The sequence below is a fragment of the Chinchilla lanigera genome, unplaced genomic scaffold, assembly GCF_000276665.1.
Source record: "Chinchilla lanigera isolate Chin_1 unplaced genomic scaffold, ChiLan1.0 scaffold00041, whole genome shotgun sequence".
Lineage (NCBI taxonomy): Eukaryota > Metazoa > Chordata > Mammalia > Rodentia > Chinchillidae > Chinchilla > Chinchilla lanigera.
Genome location: NW_004955442.1, coordinates 7975429 through 7985983, shown reverse-complemented (window position 1 = coordinate 7985983; position 10555 = coordinate 7975429). Strand labels below are relative to the sequence as shown.

Sequence of the window (10555 nt, the reverse complement as noted above, 5' to 3'; positions counted from 1 at the left end):
GCAGAGCTAAATCCCCAGCCCTATTTATACTTTTTTGGTAGTGGGAATCAAACTTGGGTCCTCTCACTTGTCAGGCAGGCGCTGTGCTGCTGAGCTATCTTCCCAGCAAAGGTTAGTATTTTTGAAAGAAAAGACTAATTTAGGACTGACATTATAGCTCAGGGATAGAGTACTTGCCTAGTGTGTGAGGCCTTGGGTTGGTTTGATTTCCAGCACTGTGGTGTGCAGTTAAGACCTATAAATGAAGGCAGATATTCTTGATGATCTCATCAGCCATACTCAGGTTAGCTTCAGATATGTCTCATTATGATCACCTGAAATTTCATCTTCTCCCTTTGCCAAAATTCTAAATTTGTTGTATGTATGTGTATGTCATGTGCACATTCACATGTCCTCTCACTGTGTTGTGAATATATGGGAAAAGTTGATAGTCATGCTGCAAAGGTTGGAATGGGGAGTATGGGTAACTTTAGTTATGAAGAGGTCATTTGAATTTTTATTGTATAAAATAATGCTTAAACAACCCTGTTGTTTAAGCTCCCTGTGAATGTGTACAGCTCATACTTGGGGACCTTTAAAAGATCAAATAAAATAAGGCGTTTATGCTGCTTTCAAAATGTGTCTACAAACCCTAGGATATTGCTCCCTTTAAGAGATGATTTTTTTTTTTTTTTTTGTCTTTGAGACAAGGTCTCGCTATGCAGTTCAGGCTGGCTTTGAACTCACTTTGTAGTCTAGGCTGGCCTCAAACTCACAACAGTCCTCCTGCCTCAGCCTCCAGAGTGCTGGGAGTACAGTACGCCACCACACCCAGCTTAAGAGATGAATATTAAGCAGAGTGTGGTGGTGCATGCCTATAGTCCCAACACTGGGAGACAGAGGGAGGAGGATCCCAAGTTCGAGCCCAGTATGGGCAATTTAGCAACTTCAAGACTATCTCAAAATATAAGAGTTTAAAAAAATAAAAATTCTGGGAATATAGCCCAATGCAAAGGTTTAATTTCAGTACTGCCCAAAAAAAAGGAGGAGAGGGAGGGCGGTTTAACAAGGTATGGTAGCACATGTCTTTAATCCCAGCTGCTCTAGACACCAAGGCAATAGGGTTGAGAGTCTAGGCAGCCTGGGACTTTAAAAAAAAAAAGTGAAAATTTTTCTCCTTGAATATGGAGATAGTTTATAATTAACTCTTTCAAATCTGGAATCGAATTTCTTCAGGAAGTGTGTTTTCTTCAAGTATGAGACAACAATTAGAAGAACACTAGGGGAGTCTATTAACATTAGATTGGTCTTTGTTTCCTGATTTTTCAGTGGGGAAGAGGAGGAAATACATACTCCTTTTTTTTCCTTCCATCTTTTGGAAATATATATTCCTTAGCCTTCAAAAGATAGATCTTGATCCCATATTATATGGGAAATGAATTATTTGGATGGAAGTGTCTTTGTGATGTAGATAAATACGCAGTTCCCCATTCTGCTTTTTGCAGTTATCTTTTTAAAGTTGAGCTGCCAAGGACACATCATTAAATAATTCTTTCCTTTTGATAATGAATCTTCTGTTTTAATTGGAACAGAAAAAGAATTATCTTTCCTTATTCTAATATAGTATGTTTCTGAGTCATTCAAATTGAGTCTGTACTACTTGACCAAAATGAATATATTTTTTCCCTCTAGCTAATTTTTTTTTTTTTTCCCAGTTTAGGTTGTAGCCCAGGCTGGCCTTGAACTTGTGGCAGTCCTCCTGTGTCAGCGAACCTAGTGTTGGGATTACACAGTTGCATACCACCATGCCCAGCAACTATTAAAATTTTTAACAAAAATTACAAATCTGTATGAAAAGTACTACTGTTTGATATATCCATACTTTTTTTTTTTTGGTACTGGGAATTGAACTCAGGACCTTGAGCTTGCCCGGCAGACACTTTGCTGCTGAGCTATCTCCCTGACCCAGTAGTACTGTTTGAGAAAGCATTTATAATATGAAAATAATGCCTTTATGAAATTCTTCAGTCCAGGGAAAATGTGAGGCATGATTCACATCGGTCGTTCTGACCTAGTACAGCATGTTTCTGCTAACTCCCTCACCTATAAAGGTAATAAATATTTCCCATCCAATGGAAATCCTTCCCTGCAGTGTATAGCACAAGTAAGGAATGATTAATCAACGACCTCTGCTACTATTCTTGCCCAATATAATTGTAACAGCCATCTTACTATAACTCCCTTGTTCATTTTTCTACCTATGAAACCAGACACTTTGAGTGTCACTTTGGAGCCTTCTGCACAGTAAAGATGCATGTTTCTAGATGGTTCTTCTCACATAGTTAGACTAAAAAGCTCTTTGTTCTCATGTTTGGTGTGCATCAATTTTCCCTATAGTTCAATATGTTATGTTTCCCCCTAAGTTCTTTTTTTTGTCCTTTGAATCTTGAAAACCTATTATTATTACAAGAGCTGATTAACAAGAGAAAAGCACCCAAGTTTTAAATGTACATGAAAATATTGACAGAGTAAAAGCTGCATAACTAACCACCACACGTCTACTTCTTAGACAACAATAAATCTGTGAAGAAATAGGATGACTGGATGTCTGGACTAGAGTATTAAATTCTAGGGATGATGCTAACACATATGGCAGGGAAGATTAGAAGGTAATGGGAGGCAGACATGATGATGCACACCTGTAATCTTGGCATTTGGGAGGCTGAGGCAGAAGGATCACTTTGAGTTCAAGGCCAGCCTGGGCTACATAGTGAGAGGGAAAAAAAAAGTGGGATTAAGAGTTATTTATTTATTTATTTATTTATTTATTTTTTTGAGACAGGGTCTTGTTAGTATGTAGTTCAGGGTGCACTTAAACTCACTGAAGCCCACTGGGATTAAAGGCATTACCTGATCAAGGATTATTTTAGTTGTTTTTGTTTTACTTTTTTGGTTCTAGGAATTGAACTCAGGACCTTGCACTTGCCAGGCAGGCACTTGTGCCACTGAGCTATATCCCTGGCCCAAGGATTATTTTAAAGGGTGTGTTTATTCAGGCTTATTGCAGCCCAAGGTATAGTCACAGCAACAACCTCACTCCTGGTACCAATTTTTGTCTTGGTTACTTTTTTGTAAGCTCAGGATGAATGTAAAGTAATCACCCTGGCTCTCTGCTGAGTCACATAGTTAACCTTCTAAACTTTTTAAATTGACACAATGAACAACATCCCAGAAGGGTAAGGGCAAGAGCTGCAAGAGTATGTCCTTTTTACCCTAAGATACAGAACTGCTAAGTCATTTAGCCAAACCTCTAGACTCCCCAAGTTGACACAATGTATCAACCATAACACCCTCCTATGACAAGTGTTCTGATTTGCTGCATATAAGTAAACACAGGCCAAGTGGCCCTTTCTAACATTACAGTTCCTCAAGTGATTTTAGCCTGAAATAATAACTCTGTCACTTCAGTTTATGTTATTGTGCAGTTGTTTAGTTGTTGTTATTGCTACTATTTTTTTGTTTTTATGGTACTGGGGATTGAACCCAGGGACTCATGCATGATAAGGTAAATGTCCTACCAATGAGCTATATCCCCAGCCCTGATTTTTTTTTTCTTAGTGTGCCATTTTTCTTTGTAATTTCTTTTCTAGGGTGGAAGAGGGTATGACTAACAGTCTCTATCTAATTTCCTTTTCTCCAAAAATATTTTAGATTTACTTGCTTAATGATTACCTAGGGCTGACAATTAGAGTCCTAGGCATATAACAAGCAATTGTATTAATATTACCCTAGTCTTTTTTGTACCGTGGTATTGGATGTGGAACCCAAGGCCTTGTACATAGTAGCACACTACTCTAGCACTGAGCTATATCTCAGACACTTTAGCTTCAATATTATATAAAAATTATACTCCTATATATTCTTCCTTCCTGCTGTATTGTGTTAGAACAAATATCTTTATATATCTTGTGCCTATTAACATATTTTTTTTATTTTTTGTCTTTTTGAGACAGGGTCTGGCTATGCAGTTCAGGCTGGCCTTGAGCTCACTTTGTAGACCAGCCAGGCTTTAAACTTGAAGCAATCCTCCTGCCTCAGCCTCCCAAGTGCTGGGATAACAGGTGTGCTCCACTACACCTGGTACATTAACATAGATTTATAATTAGCCTGTGTATTTTCTTAATCACACAGAAATAAAATTAGTAGCTATAAACCAAATGTACAAAAGTCCTAGTGTTTGTATTTTGATAGTTTCATTTACCAGTGTTCTTTATTTCTTCTTATAGCTCTGTATTACTGCCTAATGTCCATTAGAAGTTGCTGTTCTGTTTTTCTTTTCCCTCTTCCTTCTCCTCCCCCTCCCTTCTTCAGCCATGCTGGGAAATCAAACTCAGCACCTTGAGCACTCTAGGCAAAGATACTATCATTGAACTTCATCCCAGCTCTCCTTTTACTATGTATGTTCTCTTAGTTGTCCTTTTAGCATTTCTTGTAAGGCAGGTCTACTGCCAACATACTCTGAGAAAGCCTTAATATCATCTCTGTCCCCTACCCCTCCAGTTGAGCATAGTAGCATTTTACCCCTGAAACATAGTCTCATTAAGTTGCCCAGGTTGGCCACTCAGGTAGATGGGATTGCAGGCAGGTGTCACTGCACCCAGCTTTTCTTCTTTCTCTTTTTTTTTTTTTTTTTTTTTTTTGTGAGAGGGTCTCACTATGTAGTTCAGGCTGACCTTGGACTCACTGTGTAACTCAGGTTGGCCTTCAACTCACAGCAATTCTCTTGCCTCAGCCTCCTGAGTGCTAGGATTACAGGTGTGAGCCACCATGCTCAGCAGCTCTTCATTTTTGAAAGCTACTCTCACTGAATATAGAATTTCCTGGTTGATAGGTTGTCTTGGTTACTTTTCTCTGTTGCTGAGACAAAATACCCAACGCCCAAAATGAAGGAACAAAAGGTTTATTTCACTTACAGTTTGTGGAGGTTTCAGTCCATACTTGGCTGGCTCCGAGGCAGAAGGTAGCAAAGCAACAAGAGCAAAGGGGGGAATGGCAACCGAACAGCAAACAGCCAGAGCAAACAGGAGGAATGGCGGCAAGCAGCTTCTTTCCCTGCCTTACTTCATAAACAGGCTACCCCCACCTAAGGGGCGTGTAGCTCTCACATAATCTTTGCCCTTCTCTTCCACAGGCTCAGGATGTATACAAAGTAAGCACCCTGGCTTCCTGCTGAGTCACTTAGCCAAACCTCTAGACTCCCCAAGTTGACACAATGTATCAACCATAACATGGGTGTTTTAGTTTTTTTCTTTTAGAACTTTAAATATGTAACATCATTGCTTTCTAATCTCTATAGTTTTTGCTGAGAAATTGGCTGTTAATTTCTTAGAAGTCCTTTGTCCACAATTGTTGCTTCTGTGCTTTCAAGATACTCTTGATTTCATGGCCACCCTCCCAGTGGCATATATGGAAACATTTATTACAATTTGTTACCTCCAGTCTTTTAGTTTCTTTGTTAGTATGGTTTGTGGTACATAGTAATTAACATTTATCTTGGAGAATTGATACATATATGTCAGCTTCCTCATTTTTACTTCCCCATCCACTTCCTGCCCTCCTTTTTCCCTAGTCTTTGATTTTTGACAGTTTGATTATATGTCAGCATGAAATTCTTTGTGTTTTATCTTGGTTTGGTTTTGTTTTTCAGACAGGGCATCACTGCCTTACCTACACTGCCTTGAACTCCTAGGGTTAAATGATTGTCCTCTCTCAGCCTCTCAAGTAGCTAGGACTGCAGGCACATGCCATCACACAAGCTCCTAGTATTTGTTATCATTGTAATAGGTTGGTCTGCCTGCCTGCCTGCCTGCCTGCCTGCCTGCCTGCCTGCCTGCCTGCCTGCCTGCCTGCCTACCTACCTACCTACCTACCTGTCTTTCTTTTTTTAAGGTGCTGAAAATTGAACCTGGGGCCTTGCATGTGTTAAACTCATGTATAAATAAACTGAACTATATTCCCAACTGTGTAGATGGTTTTTTAACACACTTGCATTTTCTGGTAATATTCTTTACTAGTTTATGTATGCCACTGACATTTTCTGTTTTCTTCAACATATTATTTAAATCTCCTTAACCCGTTTATTTGTTGTCCTGTTTCATTCATTTAGCTGTTTTCTGTGTATTACCTCTTTAATTATTTTAATATCTTGTTTTTTTTTTAAGACTAGAAATTTGGCTCTGCTCCCCAGCATTGTGCTGTGTGTATTTGACTCCATTCTTCACCATGTCTTCACACAAGACTTTCAGGATCAAGCGATTCCTGGCCAAAAAACAAAAGCAAAATCGTCCCATTCCTCAGTGGATTCAGATGAAAACTGGCAATAAAATCAGGTACAACTCCAAGAGAAGATATTGGCGACGGACCAAGCTGGGTCTATGAGAAATTGCAGAAGAGTTCATATACATACGCTGTGCTAATATGATTATTATTATATCAAGTTTAAAGTGTCTCCATTGTTTGAACAATTAGACATGTTTATTAAGAATATGTTTTTGGTCCTTGTTCCTATGGTTTGTACTAGATTGGTTTAATGATAAATATGTGAAACCTTTGTTTGAAAAATAAAATTTTTGGCTATGTGCTAGAATTTAACATTTTGTTGTTGTTATTCTGTTGGTTTTGTTTGTTGTGCAGTCCTGGGGATTGAACCCAGCACCTGAAAATTCTAAGCAGGTGTCCTACCACTGAGCTAAACCCCCAGCTCTTAACATATAAGAAACCCATTTGTCAATTTGTGCCCATTGAATTCTCCAACTTTTTCACTACAGTTCCCCGTTACTGCTAAAGCTTGTCAATTTCTCTTTCTCCCCAGTAACTGCTTTCTGATTTATGCCCCCAAATAACTTAACAGGTGATTTAAAATGGTTCCTCAATTTACACTTTTGAATTGTTCTTATTCTGTAAGTACTGTTTAGTCTTCCATTGCTTCCTCTTCTCTCTAGTGTCTTGACTCATTAGGCTCTCAGTGTAACCCAGGGAAGAATGGTGGTGGGAATGAGGAAGAGATAGAGAAGAGACTAACCCGATGTGGTGGCGCACGCCTGTAATCCAGCCCTTGGAAGGCTGAGGCAGGAGGATTGTTGTGAGTTCAAGGCCAGCCTGGGCTATAAAGTAAGTGCAAAGCCTGGCTGAGTTACATAGTGAGACCTTGTCTCAAAGACAAAAAAAAAAGCCAATAGCTGGGTCAGGTGGAGATCCTGTCTCTCCTGATTGGAAGAAAGAAACCACCCATGAACAGTAGAGTATTTATTTATGCCCTTGGGAGGTTGATATTAATTTCAGCCTCTCTACCCAGCAATCAGTTAAGCTGCAGCAGCTGGTTTATGTGCTTTGAGGAGCTCCTGTTTTTTGGGGCTGGTTTCGTCCTGCACGTGTAATCTCCAGCTGCAGCCACTCCCAAGATGCCAGGGTTTTGTCATTTGTACAATTTAGTTTTTTTCTGGTTATTAGTGGAAACATTGACCCACCAGGTTCTACGTGGGTAAACCAAGTTTTTGTTGCAAGGGTTTCTATGTGTGTATGGTTTGAATCTCAGCATGTCAGCTGCCAATGTGTAGCACGAAAGTAGCCATAGATGACACGTGAGTAAGCATGTGGTCTACCCTGGTCTTCTCCATCCTGCTGGACAGGTAAGTCTTCACCAGTATAATTTTGCTTTTTGAGACAGGATCTGAGTTGTCCATTGGACAAACTGCACCCTGCAAATACCTAGGGATAGTTTCTCTTACACTTACCCATTTGTAATTGTATTGGTCAGGGATCTCTGGAGAAACAGCAAATAGTATTGGGCAGGAAGTTACACGTCAGTAGGCCTGGAGACAGGTAGCTGGGGATCACATGAGGGAGCTACATGAGAACCAAGGGAGATTTTTTTGTTGATTTTTCTTTCATTAGCTATAGATAAAATCCAAACAAATTTATGATCTCAAGCTGTAGCCGAAAAGAATGTAGCCTGCCTGTGCATGCTGATGAGGTCCCAGATCCTGAAGAAGTCCAGGCCTTGGAAAAAGCTTCAGTGTCTCGAAACAGTTTAAACATCATACCTAGAGAGTAGTCAGGAGCCTGTTTTCCCTTGGAATTTGATCAAAACAACCTCATTTATCTTTATAGCACAAAAATGGCTTCCGAGGAAGGAAGTGATGCTCCTTAAGGCCCCATTTATTGTAAAGGTGGCCTGAACCTTAGTTTGGGTGTCTTCAATTTATACTTTTGTTGACTCTGCCTATACTCCCCATTTTTGTGTTTGTCTTGCTTGAACTCTTTTTCTCCCCGCAGCCTTCCCATTGAGCTACAGTAAGTCTCAGACTTGCGAATGAGTTCTATTACTGGAGAACATTTTGTAGGTTAGATTTATTGGTAAGTTCAACAGAGTGAGTCTTACACACCTTTGACACAAGTACAGAATATAAAGCATAAAAAACCAAATCTGCATATCACACTGCTTTTCCTCTTGCTTCCAGGACATTCTGGGCTCTGATAGAGTACTGTACTACTGTACACTGTTACACTGTACAGTACACGTAACTGTGACACTGTCCAGCAGACAACATGAGTTACTTCGAGATTTGTTTGCATCCACATAATTGGAGGTCTGTTCATATCTGAAAGTTCCCAAAGTGAATGTTCAAAATTTGGGGACTTTATGTGCCCAGCCCTTTTAAAGTTTTTGAGATGGGCTCCCCCAAGCTAAACCTGAATTTACATTCCTCCTGCCTCAGCCTCACAAACAGCTGGGATTACAGGTGTCCACTTTCATGTCCAGCAGATTTTTAAATTTTGAGGCAAGTTCTCACCAAGTTGCCCAGGCTGAGCAATAATTTGCGATCCTCTTGCCTCAGCCTCCCAGAGTGCTGGGATCACAGGTGTATTCCACCACACCTTGCTTAAAGTATGTTTTGTTACTAATTTAGCCCAATTTGTCTGCCCTTGGTTCATTTTTTTGGTAGGTAGGTGTGATGAGGTTAAGGCAAGCATCTCGTGATAAGAGAGGTTTAATCACCTGATTGACGGTTCTGTTTCTGCTGCTTCCCACACAGCAGGTGGTGCTCATGATCACCTATCCAAGGAGCTCTATAATGACCACCAAGAGAGTACCATCCAAAAGCAGGCTTCTCAGAGCCTGAAGTAGCCCTGTGTTACCAACTCCATGGGTTCTTGTGCTATCAAAAGAATTAGAAGCACCTGGGCATAGGAGCAAGGCTTCTTTTGTTATACTCAAGCACAATGGGGAAAGCCATGGGGCACAAGAATCCCAGGCTAACCCAAAGGACAGAGGTGTACAGCTTTTATTGGCAACTATGGGGTAGCAGGAACCCAGTCTCATGACATTTAGTGTACTCAGGGGATAGGGCTGGAATAATACCAAAAGAAAAAAAAAAGCCCCAAGCGGGAGGTGGTGGCACATACCTATAATCCCACTGGGGTGGCTGAAGCAAGAGGATCATGACCAGTTAGGATTAACATAGTAAATTCAAGGCCAGGGCAGACTACATAGACCCTGTCTCAAACCCCTCTTCCCTACCTCCACTTCCTACGAGTTTTGCGGACCTCAAGATGGAACCCAGGACCTCGCCTGCTAGGCAAGTACTCTACTAGTAACTGGAGAGTTACCCCGACACCTTTGCTTTGAGCTACATCCCCAGCCCCCCCCCCCTTTTTTAATTGATTGATTGTCTTTTTGAGACCAGGGTCTCACTATGCAGTTCCGGCTGGCCTCGAACTCTCAGCTATCCTCCTGCCTCAGCCTCCCGAGTGTTGGGATTACAGGTGTGCGCCACCACGCCCGGTCTGCCCTTTTTATTTTTTAAAAATTTCTGACAAGGTCGCCAAATCGCTCATTTTCCATGCTGGGCTCCAAATTTTGATCGTCCTGCCTCAGCTTCCCACTGTGCTGGGGTTACAGAAGGACCACTTATTTGAGTACCAAACTTGAAAGGCTCGTTAGAAAAGTCAGTAAAAAAGATACATGATATTTTAACGCGCTCTTTAAAAAGTACGAATCTGTACACTACCACTTATGTCGGGGCCTTTTCTCAGCATCAAAGTTTTCTTTTTTTGGTTTTTTTCCGGTACCGGGAATCGAATTCACGACTTGCGCTTGCCAGGCAGGCGCTGTGCCGCTGAGGTAAGTCCCCAGCCCCTTCATCAAAGTTTTCTATCATAATTTCTGAAATGCTACCAGAGCCTCCCCAGGAATTAAGCCGTGGAGCCGCCAGGAAGAGGCGCTCAGGGAGGCGACGCAGCCGCATCCACTTTTCTCAGCCGCCATTTCCCCGGCCCCTCCACCCACTTGTCCCTGATTGGGTGGGCCGCTGCACGCTCGCGCTGGCATTGGCCAGGACTCGGGGTAGGCGGAGACAGATTTACCTCGGCCGGAGCCGCGGGAAGGTCTTTCTGCGCTCCGCTCGCGGCGCGCGGAGGCTGTGGAGCGCGGCGGTGGACGGTTCCCTGTAGGTACACCGCTGCCTGGTTCCAGCCCGCGCGAGCGGCGGTTGGCGGGGCGGCGGCCGCGGGGAGC

At 41.7% G+C, this 10555-nt stretch overlaps 1 protein-coding gene and 1 pseudogene across 3 annotated transcripts in view; both read left to right on the top strand.

Annotated features, from left to right (window-relative positions):
• LOC102012478 overlaps window positions 1-6617 on the top strand; it is a 9188-nt pseudogene extending 2571 nt beyond the window's left edge.
• A 3787-nt stretch (window positions 6618-10404) lies between these two features.
• The window catches only part of Atf7ip2 (activating transcription factor 7 interacting protein 2), a 78954-nt gene continuing 78803 nt past the window's right edge, over window positions 10405-10555 (top strand). For 2 of the 3 annotated variants that reach the window (XM_005391191.2, XM_013518013.1), the window contains exon 1: window positions 10405-10487. The gene's annotated coding sequence lies outside the window, so the exon portion shown is untranslated. Of the gene's footprint in view, window positions 10492-10555 lie in introns of all 3 variants that reach the window. The other variant, XM_005391193.2, reaches the window with a different exon arrangement.